Here is a 22,164-nt window from a genome sequence, read left to right as displayed (position 1 = left end):
TCAATGGAACCATTCAGCTTTCAAAAAAAAAAAAAAAAGCATTTGAACTTGAAACAAAGTAAAACATTTCAAACCAAGTAATTTGGGAGTTGTGTTTTATCGCGCCTTTGGGAAAAACTGCAGGGGAAAGATGGACAGGCACTGGTGCCCCCTCAAGCAGGTCTAATTCATGTCTAATCTCCTAATAGGAAGCTACTGCCTGACCTGCTAGCTCCTAGCTTGACACTTGCTTGAACCTTAGCCATCTCAAAGGGACCAGATGTGAACAGTGCTAAGTATAGATGATTGGCCAGTATAAACTCTTTTCCTACTTAAACCTAGATTATCTACTGGGACTTAACTCAAAAACATCTAACAAGACTGTAGCTGGATGGTGGACAGTATGAGGGACTCCACCACATACCATGCAACATCATACTGATGGAGACCAGGGAAAAGGCTTATCTGTTTGTATCAAAGATGCCCCACATCCCGAGAAGGGAATTAAAGGAGGAACGCCAGCTTTTTCTGCCTCCATTGCTCCTTCCATAGTTGTGAGGCTTGCACTTGGTAGACATTTATCTAGTACTCCTGACAAAAGCACACACCTGCATTTCCCAAACTCCCTACAGCAAAGTTCAATGCCAACATCAAACTCTAACAGAGCCCCAAGTCTGATGGTCATCTGGCTCCACCATTTGGAAAATTATTATGTTTTAATACTGGTGAAGTTCTGTTTGAAACTGTTCAAGGTTTTACTCTCATGCCAGTATTTTTTGAGACCAGAGATTTCTTTCCAATGATGCAAACTGTTTCCAAGGTTGTTTTCTCCTTACTGTTCCTTACACAACTGCTTCCAAGCCAGGCCTAAAGTATCCACTAAACCAGTGCCCTTTGGCGCCGGGAGGACTCATCAGTCTGTAATTCATCCCAGAGCTAACCACTATCCACCTCTAGGACGGGCTCCTTTGCTTTAGTTTCTCCATTTGAGAAACAGGACAGGCAAAACAATTTTCAGTTGAGATCCGAGATAACCGATTGGAAAGTGATGGGTAAAATATTATTTAACACAAAATAGGCTGGTTTTCCAATCAGGGTGCCAGTTTGAAGGGTGATCTCCATAGCCCTCTCTAGCATCAGTTTTGTGCTCCTGCAAATGGGGTTGTGCTCTGGAATTTGCTACAATTTAAAACCATTTAATTATTAAGACTCTATGTGCACTTTTTTCTTCCCAATTTATAAAATGAAATTAAGTACTACTGTTCAGTTTTTAATTCAAAGTTTAAAAGGAGCAAAGTGAGAAATACTTCGTATTATCAAGCTTTAAGTACTACTGAAGTATTTATGAATAACCAGAAAGAGTTGCTCAACAGGACACAGCTGGCACACGAACCTTGGCTGGAGAAAGTTTCTGGAAATTCTTCTGATTAAGTAAGAATCACCACTTCTCTACCCCCTCCAGGCCAGAGACCAAACTCTCCCATGTTGCTCCTCCTTTCATCTCATACTTTGGAAAGTGGGCAGTACACAGCATCCATCCAACAGAGAATGAAATCCATCCTGGTGTAAGCCTGATGAAACTGAGAAGCTCTGCCCTTATCTTCCTTCAGGTCCAAAATGGGCTGCAGCTTCAGAGTAATTTTCCCCCCCCCCCCGTAGATCTTATAAGAGCCAGAAATCCCTGGTTACTTTTGATTTACAATAGAGGCAAGGTCATCCTTATAATGAAAAAAACAAGGTCTATATTTTCAGACACCAAGATACAATTTATCATAGAGATCAATGACACTTTTATTCTCTATAGAGATGAAGTATCCATTTTGCAGTAAAATTATCAGAGGGGTTTTCTCCTCTTTTTTTTTTTTTAAAGGCCTGTTGCAGGTGCTACATCATTTGAAAACCAACTTGTAACAGAACATTTTAACATTAGCATCCAGTTCTCCTAGCTGCCTGTCTAAAATATAGTTCACTTTTCTTACATTAATGGCTGGAAGAAAAGATAATGGTGAAATCAGTGAAACAAGACCTGTTTGGATGGTAAAAGGTAATACTAACGGTACCCCCTGAGTCAAGAAGTACTGTTAAGGCCTTTCAATTAAAATAATTGCCCCTTCCCAGCTTTCAGTCTGTGCACCAATGGACTCACCTCCAGAGATTCACACCAGTCTGCACCAGACTGAAGCAGTCATGGTGGATTATCCGTATGGTTACCCAGCATCGCCTTTTTTTTTTTTTTTTAATAGGACTTTTTTTTTTTTTTTTTTTTAAGTCCTATTTGAAATTCTCCCAAAGCACAGTGAAACATGTCTCGCACCTCACCTTCAGCAGCACTTCTGAGCATCCAAAAACCATTTCAGGCATTTTCATGTACAAAGACTGGCTACTTGTCACAAGCTTTTGAGTTTATTTAGGAACTGTCCAGTTGTCTAGCTTTGCTGGAACAGCAGAAATATTATGTAGATATCTTCTGTAAGATATACATAACGGTATGCCCATCACAAATGTGCTTATTGTAGTTGACCCCAATACCATATGCCAGTGGTAACTAGGGCTTAGCCTTCGCTACCGACCTCTACCAGGTAGTTGCATCCTCTACTGCCTCATGGAGAAAAACCAGATACCCGTAAGCACCAGCTAACACACTGTATTGTCAAGACCACTGACCTAGTTATAACTATGAAAATAAAATTTCATTGTCATCTTTTCAAACAGCATGGACTAGGCTATGAAGGATGTGATAAACAGGTAACATTTGGTAGCATATATCGTACCTGCGCCAGAGAGCTACATCAGCAGAAGCTCTACAGTAGAGATTGCCTAAATCTTTTGAAAGGTAATAATGCGCATTCCCACGCTGTTTGAGTTACAGCCTTTGTCTCCTCTGCCCACTGTATCCCACGGTAAGATAAGTCTATTAAGAGGATTTCTTTTTTAAAGTTACTCCTTTAAAAAACATGAAATTCCTGATTTTATTGATCGCTGCCCAGGATTAAAACCTTATTCAGATGAATTTCCCTTAAACTGTATGCTTTCCCTAAGCTACCATCATTATTTTCAGGAAAGGAAGCTATTTTAGAGTTTTTCTAGTGTTTCAGTTCCATTGGTACCGATTTACCACACACGTTCAATACTTTCACCTTAGCTGTACTTCCCAAATGACTATTTTCTGTTTACTGATCTTAGGGCTGCTGAAGGCAAAGTAATTTTTTTGCACCTATGTGTATCCAGTTCTCAACTGCTTCTGCATACATTTCGAGTCAAACAGCTATGGACAATACCACGTTCAGAGATATTGACATAGACAGGACAACACTTGTTCATATGGATTTCCTTACTTTGATGATTTCCAGTTAATAAGAGTTGAGAGATTAAAGGGAACCTTCTTATTCTCTGGTTAGTCCTGCCAATTAACCATAATTGCTTAAAAAAAAAAAAAAAAAAAAAAAGACCACTGGACTTGAGTAACTTTTATGGCCTTGCCCTAAGCTATTTTCAGCTACAGTTTGCAAAACACCATCTCCAGATAGCAAGAAAACAGTATGTTTATGATGGTGTTCCATACTTATCAAGGTACTAATTCACCTCTTCCCTCACATTTTTTTCACTGGCATTACATTTCATTCATGTTTGCCCAGACTTGTAGGTCACAGCCTAGCATGGACACTGTGGATGCACTTTTGTGTGGCATTTGAAGGAGAAAAGATGCTACAGGACAATAATGGGGACGTCTTAAATATCTTGAACTGAGCGAATATGTCACTGTGCTGTTCATTGTATTACAGGGACTTTCATTGATATTATAATACAGAAATATTTTTCTTTTGATACACGTTAAAAATAAACTCTTCTATTAAAACACATGTTTGGGACCCTGATTCAGCTTTGCTTTGTGGTCTGCATTCATTTGCAGCTACAAGAAGTGAGTTTAAAATGAGCGCAAAGGACCATCAAAAGCACCTGCTTGTTCTATTTTGCAATCACTTTACAATCAGGCTACAAGGTATTAAATGACTGCAAAAGTGCATGACAATGGAGAAGCAAGGAAACAGACACACAATGAAATCATATGCTTGATCCAGCTGTGTCCTGAGCACCATCATTTTCGATCCATAAGCACGTTTGTAGGAGTGAACTGCTCAGCTTTTAGAAATGAAAAATACCAGTGGATTTTCTCTGCCATCATAGATCATCAGAGACGTTTTAGGACAGTTGCTGCTCTTGGCTGAAGTATTGCCCAGAATGGAAGCACCAATCTCCCCAGAACACTCCGCATCCCAGTGAGAGAAATACTGGAGCTGCTCGTCTGCCATCAGCAAAATAATTGAAATTTTTTATTTCATTACTTTGGCCAAACCAAAACCCAAAGCGGCAGCTATTTAATGTTCCAAAACCAGAGCGAGATTTGACTTCTACAGAAATCCTGTGGAATTATTCCAGATTTTGTAAGACAAAATTGCCTTAAAATGAAGGTGGCAATGGGGCTTCTGCAAATCGGATTGCACTAAGGGAATCAAATAACCTCACAATTTTAAGGAAGGAGGATGAGGAAATAAACAAATTTTGAAGCTGTATATTAAAAATAACAACTGAATGTTTATTTTTTTCTTTAATTACATTATCTTTTCTCCAGTACTGGGAACTACTTTGCATGACAGAAATGGGAAACAGAAATAAGGCTCTATTTGTCTCCAGATAAATACAACTCACCTCTGTGCACAGCCAATCCCAAACTCCAGCCTCCAGCTCTGGATTCACGTGCCCTGCGGGATGGAGCGCTCCCGCGACCAAAGGCTCTAAGACAGCCTCGCTGCTCAGCCAGGTCCTGCCAGCCTCGACTCGAGGTGGCCAGCACCGAGACGGCCGTCTCCTGCGGGCTGGGTTATACACCGACATCCCGCCGTTTCCCCAGAAGCGGGACTAGTTCCAGCACAGTTCCACACACTCATTCCAGTCTCCTCTCCAGGGATTTACCAGTTCATCCTTCCCTTCTCTCAGCCTGGCACCAGGAGCTGGACCAGACACCCATAAAACCAGGGGAGCAGATTACCCCCATCAGGTGGATTTTTCAGTTGTACGTGATAGCTCTGCAGTGATTTTAATGGCAAATGGAAAAGCTAGGTCTCTTCACTAGGTGTAAACTTCTTCATCTGCCTACCTATCAAGCTGCTAAAAAATTCACTTTAAAATAAATTAATACAGGAGAGACATTATTGCACAGGCTATCAGAAAAAGGGAAGTTTTTTGTAGGTTTGGTTTTTTTAAACTACATATAAACCATGTTTCCTTTTTCTTGTTTGACTTCACCAAACCTCCTATTGTTTACATATTTCATCAGTAGTCATCCACAAGAGGATCAGCCTGTGAGATACAAGATCTACTTGTCAAGTACATGCCAGAGCAAAGCATCCTAATGTTTCAGTATTCAGGAGGCAGTATTAAATTTATCAGAGGTAGCAGCAGATGGGAGATCATCACAGAAAGTATACTTTTTAATTCACAAAACATATGTGCTGATGCAATGCAGCACAGCTGTATGATTTTTATGCAACTCAGAAAAAGTTTCCGTACAAAAGATACCAATTTTTGTTTTGTTTCATAGTAAAATTCTTGTTACATATTGTATTTAAAAATAATTTCAAAACATGCACCTCAAAGTACACTGGATGGAATACAGTACTTTGTCCACATACCTTTAATGTTTGCTTTTAGTTACAACGAAGAGCAATGCTGAAAGCAAAAGTTTGAAGATGGAGTTAAAAAAACCTATTGGAAGAAGGAAAAAAAGACCCACAAACAATGAGATAGACCTCAGAAAAACCAAGTACGAGCTGTTTGCTGTTTGAGAATACACAATACAGGCAGGCAGAGGGCATTTCACAACTCTTTTAAGTCAGTGCCTACAGCTAAGCCATATGTATTCCTAAAACTCCTAACAGGTATATAGAACAGCTCACATTACTATGGACTTATGTTTCCAGGTGCTAGATATTAAAAGCAGAAAGTAGTTATTAAGCCTACTCATTTGTTATGCTGTGAACTCCATATTCTGGAAATTCAAGCCCTCTGATGATTACTTACAGCTACCACCAGAACAACACCTCCTAAGAGAGAGCAGAGAGCAGTCAGTTGGCTGCCCGATCCTAGCCTACGCTGCGAGGTAAAAACATCCTAACAACGACGCATTTAGCTGATACAGGAATCCACCAGACCAGAATACCCTGTGCACAAATCGCCATTCCCTTCCCCACCTTTTCCTTTGCTCTAAGGAATGGAGAGATTAATTGGTGCAAAGCTACTTACGCAGATCCCCGTGTTACTTGACCCTGATGGAGCTCTCCCCGGTCTCATGCGAGCTGGAGAAGTGGACCAGAATTCAACTCAGGCTCTACTCAGCACCGGCTTGGAGCAGCTACTCTCTCAGATGGAGCTGGCAACCCAGCCCACGTCATATCTCAGGCAGTCAGAGGGGTCTTGGTGCCTTTTTTTGCATGCTGCATGTGTTTTATAGACTCCTTAAAACCTTCAGCAGAAGTTTTGGATTAAGTTGTATTGATTCCACCATGATTCATAGTCTACAGACTTAAAAAAAAAAAAAAAAAAAAAAAAAAAAGACTTCTTCCCCCATTGCCTGGCTCAAACAGGAGCAGTAAAGCTCCTCAGAGAAGAGATTAGAGATGGCAATAAACAGGCAGAAAATTCATCAAATCTTGGTTTACAATGTTGCCCCAGAGAGGGGAAAATACCTGCTGTAAGGCAACTGAAAGTAAATTTATTTCTAAGGTAGCACATCATATAGGGTAGAGAAACCCCCTACCACTGCTAAATAATCATCCAGGCATGATCTCTGCAACGTAGTGACATGTAAGACAACTGAAACAATGGGTTGGGGGTATACTGAACTAATAAAAGGAAGTGGCAACCCTTCTGCCCTTTTTTTTGTTGTTATTACTTTTGACAGTCCTAAAGGAAGCAGAAAAATAAGCATAGATAACTATGTCTAGAAAATTTCTGGCAGGGAATGCTATACTGTAGGAACAAGGAAAAGGCTGGTCTTGGAGCAGTACCAGGTGAGCCCCGGGTCTGGCAGCAACCCCAGCACCGAAATCCAACCAGCTCACATGGCACCGCACCCAGAGCTGCTTATCGGTATTTTTCTAGAAAGGAGGAACACGAGCTCCCCCTCTCCAACACACCTTCTGCCAGCAGTCATCTTCCTGGCAGATACACGATCTAGTAACGCTTCGGCTGACAGCCCATGCCAGCAAACACACTAAACTGGCCTCCCCTTTGCCCCTCCACTGGGAAAACAGCCCTGTAATAGAGACCAACATTGCCACTTGCTTTACTTGCTTTCCTGTAGCACAATCTGATTTAAACTCCGATTCATAGTTCACTTTATAAGCATCACATTTTAATAGGCTCTTCTTGGCTCCTTTTCATGTTGGAAACAGTTGCCACCATTTCCTCACGCTTTGTGATACCCATACAGTAGTTTTGCGCCTTTGTTCTCTTTTACTACTTTAAATCCTCATATTGTGTTATGCCAACAGATCAGTAAAAGAAAGAATCAAAGTCATCATTCTATGCAGTGAAATTTTTCATTTGTCTTTCTATTCCTCATCTTTCATTAATGATGCACAAAGTCTTATCTTCTCCTTTCTTAATCCTTTACCCTTCTCTATCCTTTATACTTTGTGATGTACATGGACTTTTGTGTTACAAACTCTTCAAAGACATCATTACTCTTTACATTTATATGCACTGAAATAATCTTTGTAATCTATGATCAAAGACTTGCTATATCTGGCTGCATTCATTTTCTTGATTTACTCTTCCTAGTCAGCCATTTTTATTTATATTAATTTTTGCTACAGTGTTCTGCTTTCTGAGCCATCTAATCAGTAAGTCAAGGCAATTCCAAGTCATATTAGTCAACATGCTAGTGGTCTGACTACAGCGCAATGTGCCATTACACAAAAAGGCAGAGGTTAGTCAATTAAAAAAAAAAACAAAACAAAACAAACAAAAAAAACCAAACAAAAACCACCAAACTGATTTTCACTCGTGAATATAACTGTCACTCAAACTCAGTAATCAGTAGGCATTATTCCCCCTAATTCATAAGAGTTACAGTAAAGCCTTTCCTTGTTGAACTCAATGATTTATATCAGTTTGCCCATGCATGCATTGCTCAATTAACACATGCTATTGAAAAAATCATTCCCCCCTCTTTTAAAAGCAGGTAAGTCTAAGCTGAAGCAAACCCTCTTCTGAAACGGTGTCTGCCAATGGAGACAATTTTCAAGGCCTTTGATGGTCAGTCCCTAACTTGCAAGTCTTCAGACAGTAGTCAGTTTGTCCCATGAACCTACCCACCAACACCTCCTAATTAACAGATCTCAAAGTACCACCTTTATTTGGACTTCCTTCCATACTACCTTTAATACTTGGGCAGAGCTTCCCCTAAACACCCCCAAAATTCAAGTCCCTCCTCGGAACTCTTCTGGTCAGTGAAGGTGACATTTAGGATGCTGAGAGTTCATCATCACACCCAGTACTGCACCATTGTTTCTTTCCTCTCCCAAATCCATAACCATCTGTTGCTTTTTCTTATACTTAGGGTTGTGTCCTTATGCAGCACTTGGCATTGTTGAGTCCCAGCCCATAACTTAATTAAAAGGATAACCCAAATGATCAACTCAGGTAACAGACTGGTAAAATTTTAGATTCGCTACACAGAGAAACGTCTCCACTATCTTTGAGATATTTCACACCTAACCAACTTCAAAAGAATGTTTTCCTTACGCTCACCCCAAATATTTTACTTTGGGCTCCTTTACCTAGAGGCATTAAGCAGTACCAACAAGACGGGCACGAACATAAGAAAAAAAAGAGGTGGGCAGGCAGTTTTGAAGCAACAAAGCTCATACCCTGTTTAAGGAAAACAGCAACTAACTGATGTCCTCAAACCACTACCCACATCACTTCGACCTTTCCCGAAAGTCCATCAGGCTGAACAAAGTGATCATACCAACCACATCAACTTATGGATGTGACCCCTATAGTACATTCTTTAACACGCAAACATGTATCCTTACACCACAACAAATAAAGATATTTATGCCATGAGTATGGTCCCAGTGCAGCACCATGTGAATTATGACATCGTTCTGAGGGAGGACCAGATTTTTAATCTGGGAATTCTTTTCATAGGTATTTTCATTTTTGGTGGTAACCTGAGTGAAGGTGGAGCACAAATTAACATTTGGTCTAATAAGTATGTGGATGATCACCCATTATTCCACAGCTAGACAACGAGGACCAAGGAGTGCAGAAAATAAATTCTCTGTTTGTTGGCATTTTTAAGCCAGTAAAATATTGAATTCCCTTTGTAGCTTTAATCCATACACATTCTTTTTTATTTTTTTAATATTTATGTTCTTCTGTCATCCATTTCTTACCAGTTTCCCTCTTTTCTTTATTTTCTTAGCCTTCCATTTCACAAAGCTGAAATTTCCACTTACCCCACGATTGCCTTAACGTTCATGAATTAACCTTGGATGCTGAACTTAGTCGTAACTGCTTTCTGAACCCAACTTTTCATTCGGAAATGTGCATCTGTGCTCTGAAATATTTTTCAGCTCTTCAAGGTTATATTATCTAGCCATTTGATTTCAGGGTGGAGGTTACTGTAGTACTTAGATGCCTTCTACATCAACATGCCTGGTTTCAAGAGGGGCTTTGGGGTTTTTTTGGTTGGTTTTAGAGACTTTTTCTTGGTAGGCAGTTGGGGCAGCAGGTGACCGAAATACAGTCTTACAGGTAAACAGCACTGTAATGAATGTACCAAAATAAATTATGATTTCATAAATAAGGTGAAAGTGCTAAATAAACATTATTAATTTGCAATTTACAACTATTTTTAAAAGCCCATATAAGAAGAGCACACATTTAATGAACATCAGGACTGCATTATTAAACCTCAGTAACACCAGAACAAAATATGCCTAAAGAATGAACATCAATGAAAATATGTATCCATATGCTTTCAACACAAAAATACAAACTACAGAACTCAACAATCGTATTCAAAACACTGTGAAACACAGGTCTTCTGAAGATTTTTCTATCACTAACTGGCAGGTTGAACAGCTGCTAATTTTAGCAGCATTTGTTCTACTTTGTTTACAATTCTGGTGGTTTTAATGAGATTCCACGCATTCAGCAATAGAGCAGCAGTGAAGAGCAGTTATACACTGCACTGCTCTGTCAGGCACCTGAACCTGCTCCTTACGTGCCAGTGAAATGGTATTTCATCCCTGAAGACAAGTGAAAAGTGGCTATAGTACTTATTTACAGTCTGATATAGTGGAACTCATTGAATAGAAAATGTAGCAAAATGCCTTGATAAATTTAACTACTGCGAGTAGTAAGTGTGCAGATTTTATTGGTGTTCCCTACCCGCAACTCTGCAAGCACATTGCAAATAGCAATACATTAAGTTCAGCAATGTGCCTTTGAAGTGCTGGCCCTGCTGTAGAGGGTCAGGAGCTTGCTACAGACACCACGGAGATGCTTCCTGCTGGAGAAGGAAACACCGATCAATTTTGGCTCGCTGCTGTGAGTCAGCACCTTCTATCAAAATCAGCGCCAGGATCAATGACCCTGGATATAACCCTCATGCTCATTCAGCTCTTTAGAAACAAAAAAGAATGACGTATATGGGGCAAAATTTTCTCTGCCTAATATAATACTGTGGATGATCACAAGATCATCTGCTTGAGTAAGGCAAAACATTAACAACCTCTATAAATAGTAATATTAGCTTTAAAATTGTAGCATAACACAAAAGCCATTTCATGTCCTCAAGTGCATTAAAAACCAATAGTAAATAACTCCTGCAGAGGGGTTGGAAACATATACCTTTGGATTAGAGCTCTGAAAGGACTAATTATAAAGTGGAGTGCAATGCTATTTAAAGCATCAGTCTTTGGAGATAACAACCCACAAGCCAAATCACGCCCTTGGCCAAGCAAGTTAACTGTGGTGGGAGCACTCTACGTGCTTTTTATGGCAAAAAGTTAGCTCCAAAGACAGACAAATTCAAGTAGTTATCACTGATGTTGAGCCAAAAAAGCTTTCTGGCTTTAGCGTACTTCTCTGCAAGGTCAGAGGTGACCACAGGACCCTTATTATTGCTCATAGTTCATTTTATTTGAATCATACATGAATACAATCCAAGAAACTAATTAAAGACATAAACCTTTTCTTGGATTAGATTAAGGGTTGTCATTTTTTTCCTTCCTGTAGGAGGATAATTTTTTACAGCTTGAAGTGAAGTTACATATTTTCACAAGACAATGCAGAATGAAAAAGGGAAACAAAGAAATACATGCTTTACCAAAAGCCAATAAAAAGGAGACAGATTAGCTTTCAATCACACTGAAACAGGTCAAAGAAGTAAATCTAACTTTGCAGAGCTATAAAGGAAAGATCCATCTTTGCCTCTGTGGTTTAAATAAAAGTTTGACAAGAAAGTTAATAATATGAAAGAGAAAGGAGGATTTATAAAAATCTTTTTGCAGAAGTAAATAATTGAAACAAGCCACAGACCTCAGAAATTATTGTAGTTCCACTTCAACACAAAAAAAAACCCTGCTGAATTTAGCACAGTATGCAGAATGTCACGGAATGCCAACACTTCAGAAAGCCAGCTTGCATAAAGATGAAGCAATTTTGGAAGCTTCACTGTTACAAAAATTAGCCAAAATTTTACCGACTTCAGCGCCTTCGTGCCTACGCACACATCCAAAGCAGGGGTTGTAAACATAAACATAAGACTTTGAGCCCAATGTCTCCCTACAAATTGTCTCTCCCTTGCCTGCTTTGGAGCATGCAAACTGCAACATGCACTTTTGTAACCCATTTAATTAAACTGCGCTCTCCCTCCTTCACAACAGGCCCATGACAGAAGGGATTTGCCGAGAAAGATCAAGCCATGCTCAGAAGAGAAAACCTTTTCTAGGAGAAGCCTCTGGCACACATGCTGAAGGAACAAAGTTTCTGAGAAAATAACCATGGCTTAGGTAATAAATTTCCTTCAGCTGTAACTCAGATGGTCATTTCCTTCTGCAACCACAGTACGGAAAGGTTTCTCTCTGGCCCTGTTACAGAAGCAATTTCCATAAAAACCTTTCAAGAGGGTATTCTCTCACCTTAAGCCCAAACTGTTTAATATTTTTTGCAAGACCAAAAAAAACCACACTCAAAAAATCTCTATCAGGAGCTCGCTTAGTCCATCTCACTCATGCACTCAGGAGTTAAATGGACTGTTCATAGAAGGAATTATTCTCCCTGGACAGCCTGGTGGAGGCTTTGAAGTTGGGAAAGCAACCCATTTCTTAGCACCAGCTGGACTTTTTTTTAGCTAGCAAATTTGCTGCTAATTCAGTAGTTCAAGATACCAGCAAGAGCTTCCTATTTCTTGCTTTCCCTCTGGCGCATCGCAATTTTTTCCACTTTTGTGCTCAAGGTCTGGAGTTTGTTACTGTGCCCACACCAGGCATGTGGTGAGGCTTACTAGGCGAGAGGCAGAGGTTTTGTGGAGCCTGCTGGACTGGTTTTAAGGGATCAAATGGTCTCCTTTAATCCTAAATTTTTACCTACATTCTATCATTACCATTTCTATCTCTGCACACCCGTAATTTTCTAGCAGGATGAAGACTATATGCATTCCTTAGCTGCGAGTGACTAGCAAATGGCTCCAGCTTCTGCTGTTGCAGCTTTATTCTCCCACCTTGATTAACTGAGTCTTATTTCCTCAAAGCTGCTTAGTCCAATATCTGATTCCCCAGAATCCTAAATTGTTGCTCAGAAATGAGTGCAGATTATTTGGCCTGTCTACTTATCAGCTTTGGAATGCTAATCTAAGATGATGACTACCTCACATTTTCATGTTTTCTCTTAGCCAAGACTGTAATTTCAAATATGATCTGATTATATTCCTCCCCTGATGAGTTCAAAAGAAACAAAAGGTAGTACACTAAGATGCAGGCTTTAATTGTGGGGGGGGGGGGGGGGGGGAAGGCTCTGCAGAAGTTTCACGCGGCAAAATCAGCGACAAATGTCATTCGTCATGAAATAAGTTGTCATGTCACAGAGTGTGTGCAAATGAGAACAAGTATCTTCCATAACAAGCAAGTGCTTGCACACTGGCTGTGAGAACTGGAACTTGTTATAAAGAATTGAAACGCGCACACACAAAAATAGCAATCATGACTGAAACACTGGGTATTCACAGAAGAGCAAACAGGTAAAGGGGATAGAGAAATGTCAGTTTAAAAAGGTCAAGGACTGAAACTGTTTGGGTCCAAATCACTGGGGAAAAATACTAAGATTGGATATTGCTAAAGCCTGCTTTAGAACCCCAATTTCATTTTAAAATGCACATTCATTTCCAAACTAATATTTACTATTAGATTTAATTTTATCCAGGGCTTCTGTTACTATGGAAGACTAATCTCCCAGTTAGAGGAAATAATATTTAAGTAATAGTACTTGTTTACTTTAAGCTTGATAGCAAACACATTTCAAACACTGTTACTGAATCAAAAGCAGGTGATAGATGCTATTTTAGACACTTGAAAAAGATATTCTAGATCAAGAGAGATACAGACTGACTGGAGAGCATAACAGTAGTGCAATGAGGCTAATCAGAGATTTGCAAAGCATGACATGAAGGAAGATTAGCAACATTAAGGGTTGAGTACCCTAAAGAGAAGGCGAATCATGAGGGAACCTCAGAGTCTTCATATACATAGAGTAGAATTTAATCTTTTTTCCATACCTGTGATAAGACAAGTTACTCAGTTTTCTTGACTAATTACAAGAAAGATTCTGCATAAACTTAAAGAAAACCTTTCTAACGGCAGGGATGAGGAGGCAGCATAGATTAGCTGAGCACCTCTCTACCACTGGATATCTTTCAGAACACATTGAATAGTATCTGTCAGGGTTACTATATAGCTGATCCTGCCTTGGGACTGATGGATGGGTTACATGGCCTCTCTAATATCCTTCCAGATTATCCTACCATGATTCTGTTATGCAGTTACTCACAAAATCAGGAACTGGGTTTGATAAGTAAAAACACTGTTTCCAAGATTCCTTACGAACTCACAACTAGTACAAGATAAATCTCATTTTCAGGTACCACACAACTATTGGTTTCCCTGCTGTTACAAACACTGTCTTTAAGTAGCTGGGAACATACAGAGAAATTCGGGTAATTTCCATTATTCAGTTTGGAAGCCAGTTCTGAAGGGTGGTAGATTAACTGCATTGCAATTCTGCTAAGGAGAATTTCAGCAAAGATTTATCTGTTAAAAGCACCCTTGAAATGCAAAGGTCTTTAAAGATTTAAAGTTGTCCACTTGAAAGACTTTATTTTTTGCTGAACTGATAAACGTTGAACTAACATAGCTTGATACCCAACCTGGGAGATACCAGAGAAACAAATAAAGAGTTTAAATACCATTTTTGAGAATTTAAATGCAAGATCTCCTCCAAGTCATTTACTGGCAAGCCTCCCAAATCATTCTTACTTAATATAGAATCATAGAATATCTCGAGTTGGAAGGGACCCATAAGGATCAATTAACTTACTGGCTGAGTAAGTTAATTCTCACCTTTAATGCAGTCAGAAGGCTCCCATGAACCAGTTTACTGAAAAATGGAATCTTCGGCCTTTCTGAGATCTAGTTCATAGTGATAAGAAGATTTAATATCTTTCAAATAAAGATTATCTCCGCTTGTAGGAGTCATTTGTCCAAGAAAAGTAATTTAGCAAATGCTGGCAATGACTTTAATGAATCTACCCTCCTAACAATTCTTGTCCTGTGACCACCTGTGCTTCTGAACATCTGCAATCTGAACTCTTAATAAATCTTTCAGACACTGGGAAGAGATGGGTTTTAGAGTTTCCTAAATCAATGGCCTCTGTGACTCTTAATATATTTCATTTTGGACATCCTCAAGATGATTTTGTCTGCTAACTGGGGCTAAAATTGACTTACATCATGATAGTTTGTGACAGCACTTCAGGTACAGCCACACCAAAACAGTCCTCCTGCTCCAGAGGCGTATATGGCACCACGTGAGATTTCTGTATCTTGCATAGCATGCAGTCACCTCTCCACTACCTCTACCCTCAAGCAAAAATACAACAGCCCTGAACTGTCTATTGGCTTTCAAAGCTCACGACTGAAACACCAGAAGATGAAAAGCTGCCTGCATCATTCCCCCCACACTCCTGCTATGGGTTAGGATTGGGTCCTGTCTCTGAGCCCATGAACTGAGCTCCTTTCACTTGGCATCGCTCAGTTTCTTTGTGAGCCTATTTACAACGCAATCTGTTTTGATCACACAGGCCGTTCATCTAGGTCCCATGCAAACTAAACCAAAGCCTCAGCTTTCATCAAAGCAACCCTTGTTCGTGTTGCAAGATGTGTATTTTGATCTTCTCATAGCCCAAGCCTCAAATCCCTAATGCCACTTTGCCACGAGCAGTACCCTGGTGTCGCTCGCCTGTTTACAGCTGACTCCTGACGTACACTCTTGAGCACCAGAGAAAACAACTGTTTGCCTTTTTTGTCTTGGTTGTTACTCCTTGAATCACATGAAAAACAGAGTGAGCGGGAGAACCCCCGTGCCCTGGGAGTTTTTGGGCATACCTCTTTGGAAAAAAGAGGTTGGGAGATGCACACAGAGTACCAGGTCAGGCAGCCAGGGAACAAGAACAGCAGCAAGAGACGGCAGCACAGCAAAGATGGGCAAACAAGCAGAGCCCTTCCATCACCTCTGCAAAAGACTCTTCTAGAAACCAAGGAAACTTCTGAATTTTAAAGCACATTTCCAGAGGAAAACAAACCTAAAGACTTTTCCCTTCCCTGACATAGTAAGCAGCAAAAAGCTGATTTGTCAAAAAAAAAACCCAAACCCAAAACCACACACCCCCCCCAACCACCCAACAAAACCAAAAAAACAACACACCAAAACCAACTACCAGCCAAACCAAAATCCAAACCGCACGCACACAAAACCACAACAAACAAACAAGAGGAAACTTTGTCTGCTGGAGATGCTCACATTAGGACTCCACACCTATGTCGTTTACTCTCTCCATGTCAACAGTCTGCGTTGGTGAGGAGTAACTGCCACAAATGAATCAGAACACAACCTGGCTTTTCACAATTATTTGGTCCTTGCAATAATGAATTTTTCTTATCCCCTAGTAAAGTATTACAAAATAAGTTGTCAGCAGCTTTTACGAGAATCAGCTGAAGTGACAATGGCAAAAGTTCATGCTAAAAGCTCAGTTCTTACCTCATTATGAGAAACTGCACAATGAAAAGCATTGGCCAGTGTTGTACAGTGACAGTGATAGCAGTAGATAAAAATCCTCTCCCAAATCCTAGTTTTACACCTTATTTTACCCTGCATTCCTCAACAGAAGGGAATGGTCGCATAAGCTGCTTTCCAGAGCAGCTTGTTGACGATGAGGTAATGCTGGGTAGCAGCTTTACAACTTCACCTCCCTGCTGCAGGTTTCATCTTAGTTACAAATCCCTTTCAGAAAGGGAAAGAAGGAGGTTTTTACCTCCGCTAGTTCACTTAGCTCGCTAAGCTACTGTGCTTTGTATTTTCCATCCTTTCTCTCCAAGAAGGGGAAAAAAACCCTTATGAAACACATTAAACCATCCAACTACTTTAGAAGCATAATGCAAACTCACACATCCAAAGTTTTGTTCTAGTTGGGATTTTCAAAGTAACACAGCACTGTATTATGCAGCTCATGGACTGAAATAGTGCTTTTGAAGCTACTCTAGCTTATCAGTTAAATATGCATTAATTTTTTTATTTATTTTTTAAAAAGATGTATTATTAATTAGGCAACAGAACAGAGCAGCTTCCCTGGAATTATTCCAGTCTGTGACTGAAAAACGTATGCAGGATGCCATCCAGAATAAAACCCCTTAGTAACTCAAGGGGAGGATTTCACACAGTAAGCTCAATAGCTAGCCTTTCAAAAAAAGTATATTAGGACACAATCTCTTTCCAGTTTATGCTGGGCACAGTAGAGTAATTCAGGGGATAGATTAGGGATAGGTGGCCATCTGCTTAGTCCCTACAAGTTTAAAGTAGCACAAGGACTGCTTGTAGGACTGCCCAAGCAAATTTTATCTCTGTCTCTTCTCCTATCCACACCACAGATTTCCCTTGACAGACTCACGGCCCGCAGTGAAGATGCCAGAAGAACTAGCAAGTCCCACCCAACATCGCCGTGCTAATTCAACAGCAGAATGATGTTACTACTTGAAATAACAAGTCCATGGTCCAATTTTAGATGCCGGACAGACAAAGAAAAACTTACATGAATTTAATGATTTCATTATAAATTTGCTCACACTTACCTTATAGGCCCAGCTCTGATCCTGCTGGCCAAGCGCATACATGCACTGCAGAGCTGGAAATCAGGAGCACTCAGCTCAGTAGAGGCAGGGAGTATTTAAAGATGCTTTCTTATTCATAGATCCAAAGACAGTCCCCCAGTGCAAATTAAAACAATCTGCACGCCATCCTGGCTTGTTCTTGCTGATATTGCAACAGAGACGGATGCAGAGGTAACCCAGTCCAGACCTGTAAATGAAGTGACAAGGAGGACAATTAGCACAGCAGCCAACAAAGAAGTACTTCACCCTTCTTTAGGGTGTTCTATTACATCGGTGTTTTAATATAAACACGCATGTAAAATTGAATATTCACTTTTTGTGCAAGTATAAATGAGAATGCAAGTCTCAGTTAATGAAGCATGAGCCATAGATTGCTTGATAGAGCACAAAGCAGAAGCCTGTTAGAAAAATTGCCTCTTGCCTGTTTGCACAAGCCAGCTGGCAGGCCAGATTCAGCTAAGAAGTTGTGACAGCACAACCCAAACACGCACCTACAACCCCAGCTCAGGGTATCTCTGTATGGCTGTTGCTCATGATGCTATAACAACTAGTTATTAACAACACTTATTTTGATGGGTGCCCTCTGTATGCAACCTCACGCTCATACACAAATCAAGTAAGCACAGCTTCAGCAGTTACTGTGCACCAGCTGCCTACATGCATGGTCTTAGGCTATTGCAAATGCAAGGAAACACAACTTAGCCTCACTGGTAATGAAAGAGCATCAGTTCGTGTGGATTATAGGCAGGCTGTCAGAGACCACAAGCCCGCTACAGTTAAGCAGTACTAGTTTGAGTGTCGACTATTCCTATTGACAATCTTTTTACTTCCTGCCATTCCCAGAAAGAAGAATCAAAAATCCCCTGAAACTTCTCACGTTCCGCAAAGGCCGTTACCAGCTGAACCATCATACGAGTCATCTGCTTCCCTGCAGCAGCCTGCAGGGAAAATCCAGGGCGCCCATCTATCCACCATGCCTCCTAGCTACTGGGCAAACAACTGAAAAAGTTTTCAGCATCAGAAAACCCAGTCCCATGTAAGGTGCTGGGAAAATACCTGCAGGGGACACGGACTCGTTCAGCACCTTCTCGCAGAAAGGCAGTGCAGCAGAACAGCATCTGCCCTCAAACCTGTCTGGTGTGACCTTGCGCAAGTTCCCTTTTATATTAATGTATTAAAAAAAAAAAAAATCACATTCTTCATATTGAGCTCCTGTATAACACAGGGCAGATTGGACTTCCCATAATTAATCTTGGAATTAGAGCTGAGCTTTCAGAAAGGTATCTGATCTCCATTTGGACATTGTAAGTGATGGAAAATCCACCAAAGCCTGCAATCAGCTGCTCCCTTGCTTCATTCACTGCAGATTTGTTTGACATTTTTTGACATTCAGCCACTGGGCCTTGTACTAGTGAAACTGAAAAGCCCTCTATTACCAAAACTTGATCATTTTTGTAGGTCCAGTTTAATTCTCCTGAACTTCAGGAGCGCTGCCTTGTTACACAATCTGTGATGAGCCAGTCCAAGCCCCTCCAAAGACCCAGTGAATCCACACAAAGTCTCAGGTGCTTGCTCTCAGGAACTTGGGATGATACTGGTCAAATTATCCCTTAGGCTTCTCTTTATAGAAGTGAGCTCTTAAAACCCATCTATTGGCATTTCACAGGATTCTGGATTTTTACCACCCAATTTACCCACCACGTCAGATGCCTGGGATGCAGAGCAGGGTGCGCTCCAGATAAATGTTTCCATACACAAACCTCTAACCTGTGTTTCCAGCTGACCAGCCCACACAATATCCAGATGCACAGACGTGCTCCACAAATGCACTCGGACGTCACATCTCATTTTGACAGGTGTTGGAAGTAATTCAGTAAAGTTGCATTAATGCAACTTTAAAGCAAGAGGACTCCAGGCTAAATTTAAAAAAAAAAAAAAAAAAAAAAATCCAGAGGGAAGCATACACAAGCTGACATGGTTCTTCCGTTGGGCTGGTCATTTCGCCTTTCTCCTCTTCCTTTTTACTTTTCCCTTCCAGAGGGACTCAGACATTAGGCTGAGCATTGAACTGTCGGTTCAGATTTTCAGCCTTAAGAGATGAATTTCCCTCATGACTTGAGTCATGCCCGTACTAACCTTTTGCAATTGTGTATGTGTAGTTAATCATACGCAGCTACACTGAACCTGATTGTTAAAAGGCTGAGTAAATATAACTACACCCTCGTTATCTTGTTTAAAGGTAGAAAGATTAATTTGAATTCTAACTGGAAATACTGATTCAATGAATAAGCCTGAAATGTAGCGGTTTTCAATTACACTAAGAAATTGGTCTTTTGAATTTCCAAATTATGCAAGGCAAAGCAAGTTCACTTTAATCTATACATGGGGATATATTTGCCATCTTCACAGTGCTGTACGTCAGTGGGTAATAACTAAGAGGCAAGTGAAAAAAAATGTAATGTTGGCTGTTGGTGCCCTCCAGGGGCCAAGCCGGGTATAGCTTTCAGGCAAAACATAATTTTTGAACATTCGAGCAAATACAATAAATATTGCATATTATTACCATGCTTTAAAAGAGTGCGAGTGCCATTATTCATGCTGCCCTCAGCGGACAGTTTCTCTCCGCAGTCCCAGAGACACTGGGATGCTTGATCAAACAGGAGCAATGCAAGGGAGGTATGTATTTGTATTTGACTACCTCACTTTCCCTGCCTGGATTCCTAAGAAAACAAGGTTTATATTCAATTACGTTGTGCGTCTGTCTGTCCTCTTCCATTAGCATGGAAGCCTTTGCCTGGATTTCAGTAAACCTGAAGGACAAGTAGAGGTGGCAATATACTACATGCTGACAGCATGCATGAAAATAGGCATTGACAAATGCAAGCAACTAAACTCGATGCCCCACATGCTGCGCAGCTGAAGCGCCAACTCAGTCCTTACACCCCCTACAGACTGAACCATAGGGCGAAAAATCCAAGAAAACTCAATCTTGTAACTTCCACCCATGGCATGAGTTTCTACTCATGTCCACTTTTGGCCGCAGGCTTGCTCCAGCTTTACATCAAACAACTGATACTCTCCAGCAGGCTTTATACTCTCTGGAACAAGACAGAAGGCATCCTTCTGCCCTCACAGACTGCAAAATAGTTCTTTAGTGTAGGCACTATTAACTCATATTTCCTCTTGCCGTACCGTAAAACAGCTGCCACAAAACCAGACATCAGAGAAAGCAAGGGGCGGGAGGGGGGAATCAGGACTGTCAGAGTACAGAACAGTCCACAGAAACCCAGAAGATAAACTGTGCATCCTATGCATAGCATATCTCCCACAGAGACCTGTCTGATCCAGGATTTTTCTGGAATTAGTGGAACTCTTCACTGCCTCCCAGCGCACACGCCTCAGTAACTGCAAACAGCATGGCTGAGAGGAGATGTATTATCAGGGCACAGTTATATTAGAATTTCTCCTCCTTGACATTCTCATACATTATGAAAGCATGCTGACAAATTAAGGTTTGCATTATTGTCCAGCCTCACCTGCAAGAGTAGCTACAACTTTATCGATACCTTTTCTGCAAAATTAGAACTCAGAGTTTTTGGTGTACTAGAGGTGTCCATATGATAGTAAAAACACATCTCCCTTCTTAGCCTCACAGCGTAAATTATCCCATAAAGGTCTTAGTTGTGGAATGCTCCTCTTTCATTGAGGCAGGTATGGCACAACTACTTTGTTTCAGGGGTTGAATTTTCAGCACCTGCTAATTGTTTTCAGCCCACTATGCATAAATACTTAAATGAAGAGATGAAATTTTCTTACAGGCGTAAGTAGGCAGGACTGCACCAGATTCTGTGAAGACCTAGCAGGGCAATACACACTCAGCTCTGAGCCCTGTGCTTTCTTCTCCAGAAAGTCCAGCATCAAGCTCCAGGCCCAGATGCTGCTGATCTAATACACGAACATGATACCTGGTGATCATGAGCTTTCAAGAGCTAAAGCTGCTGAAAGATATACTACAATACCAGCTGCAGAAGTCAGCTTCTGACTAGAACCACTGAAAGAGTTACCTTCTCCCTCCCTCTCTCCCTGCACAAAGCTCTCTGGTCATGTCAAGAATTGAGACTTTAAAGACGAGGAGGATCCAAAAAGTCTTTGACATAATTAATATCAGATAATTGTTCTGAGTCTTCTTTCATCTGCCAATTACAAGTGGAAACCGGGTCTGGGGCGCTACTGCAGATCATCTTTATGCAATTACGATTTATGATGAACTACCCAGCTCCAGCAGTACTCCCCAAGCTACAGCACAACAACTCTAAATGGAAGACCTGTAGCAGCAATGACATAACGTCAATTCCCAGTATTTAACATGCCCACAAGCTAGAACGTGCACTCCTTGTTTGCTGCTGTATTTGACCGCATAGCTCATGGATGAAAAATTACTTCAGAAATCAGAATGGCAGGTAATTAGCAACACATGCTGTCTTCCATTACTTTGCTTTGTTCTCCTTAAATCATTTCCCATCCATGTTTTTTCTCACCGTTTTCAACATTTATTTGTAGGCAGCTTCAAACTTGAAAAGCAGCTTGGCTTCTGGCAATGCTACTACATTGTTTTTGCAGCCTGACATGTTTGGGGTTCAGACTGAGCATGGTCCCAAATAGCTAAAAATTTGAC

At 40.7% G+C, this 22,164-nt stretch overlaps 1 long non-coding RNA gene across 3 annotated transcripts in view; it reads right to left on the bottom strand.

Annotated features, from left to right (window-relative positions):
- Positions 1–22,164, bottom strand: part of LOC115353813 — a 217,389-nt gene that overhangs the window by 126,402 nt on the left and 68,823 nt on the right. For all 3 annotated transcript variants that reach the window (XR_005930957.1, XR_005930958.1, XR_003927708.2), the window contains exon 4: positions 17,451–17,676. This is a non-coding gene — a long non-coding RNA (uncharacterized LOC115353813). The remainder of the gene's footprint in view (positions 1–17,450; positions 17,677–22,164) is intronic.

Source organism: Aquila chrysaetos, chromosome 20 (genome assembly GCF_900496995.4).
Source record: "Aquila chrysaetos chrysaetos chromosome 20, bAquChr1.4, whole genome shotgun sequence".
Classification (NCBI taxonomy): domain Eukaryota; kingdom Metazoa; phylum Chordata; class Aves; order Accipitriformes; family Accipitridae; genus Aquila; species Aquila chrysaetos.
Note: the sequence above shows the minus strand (reverse complement) of the source record. Positions and strands in the feature narration are given on the sequence as shown.